The sequence below is a fragment of the Hevea brasiliensis genome, chromosome 2, assembly GCF_030052815.1.
Source record: "Hevea brasiliensis isolate MT/VB/25A 57/8 chromosome 2, ASM3005281v1, whole genome shotgun sequence".
Taxonomy (NCBI): domain Eukaryota; kingdom Viridiplantae; phylum Streptophyta; class Magnoliopsida; order Malpighiales; family Euphorbiaceae; genus Hevea; species Hevea brasiliensis.
The window spans coordinates 75,567,148-75,568,168 of NC_079494.1; the positions used below are offsets into that span (position 1 = coordinate 75,567,148).

The window sequence follows — 1,021 nt, forward strand, 5'->3', positions numbered from 1 at the left end:
CTTGTGGGCTGAAATTGAGGCTGCAATTGAGGCCTATTCTGCTGCATATACTGCTGGTTATGAGTATAATTTGAGCTTTGGCCTTGTTGAGCAAAAGTTGCTTGTGGTCTCCATGTTGAGTTGTTCACATTAGAGTAAGCATTTCCCATAGGTTTCTGTTGATAACCTCCTGCATAAGCAGCTTGTTCTTGCAAATAATCATCACTATAAGAAGAGTAATCAACTCCACAACTTTGGGTTCCATCTGTGTAGGCAACTTGTTGCATAGTTGTAGGAGTTGAGGTTGTTGCCTTTGTGCAAAAATCACTAAGAAGCTGAGTCAACTGATCAAATCTTGCATTCATGTAGTTAACTGAGTCAAGTTCATAAATCCCAGCCTTCTTTGGCTCAAGTGCTCTAGGATTTCCTCATAAATGAGTATTATGAGCAATCTTCTCTAATAAATCATAGCATTCTTCACTTGTCATTCTCATGAAATCTCCTCCTGCTTGTGAATCAATTGTGTTTCTTATGGCTGGAGTAACTCTGGTGTAGAAATTCTGAACAATCATCCATTTGGGTATTTCATGATGAGGACATTTCCTTTCAAGCTCCTTAAATCTCATCCAAGATTCATACAAAGTTTCATCATCCCTTGGCTTAAAAGCTACCATCAAATTCCTCAAATGAGTGGTCTTCCCAGGTGGGAAAAATTGAGATAGAAAAGCTTGAGATAGCTGCTCCCAAGTAGCTATAGTAGCTTGTGGAAGTGAGTCATACCACTCCAATGCTGAATCCCGAAGAGAGAATGGAAATAAGGTGAGCCGAATTACTTCATCTGAAACTCCAGGCTGCCTTTGTGTACCACATATCATCAAAAATTTCTTCAAATGAGAATGAGGATTTTCAAGTGGACTACCTCCAAATTGTGAATTCTGAACCATTTGAATGAGACCAGTCTTTAACTCAAATTGATTAGCTCCAATGATAGGTCTATTATCTCTCACATCAGCACATCTAGGAAAAGCATAATCTAACATGG

General features: G+C 39.0%; 1 non-coding gene across 1 annotated transcript; it reads left to right on the forward strand.

Moving 5' to 3' along the window:
- The first annotated feature begins 561 nt into the window (after window positions 1-561).
- LOC131178230 (small nucleolar RNA R71) lies at window positions 562-668 on the forward strand. The gene has a single exon (XR_009147362.1). It is a non-coding gene; the product is annotated as a small nucleolar RNA R71 (small nucleolar RNA).
- The last annotated feature ends 353 nt before the right edge of the window (window positions 669-1,021 follow it).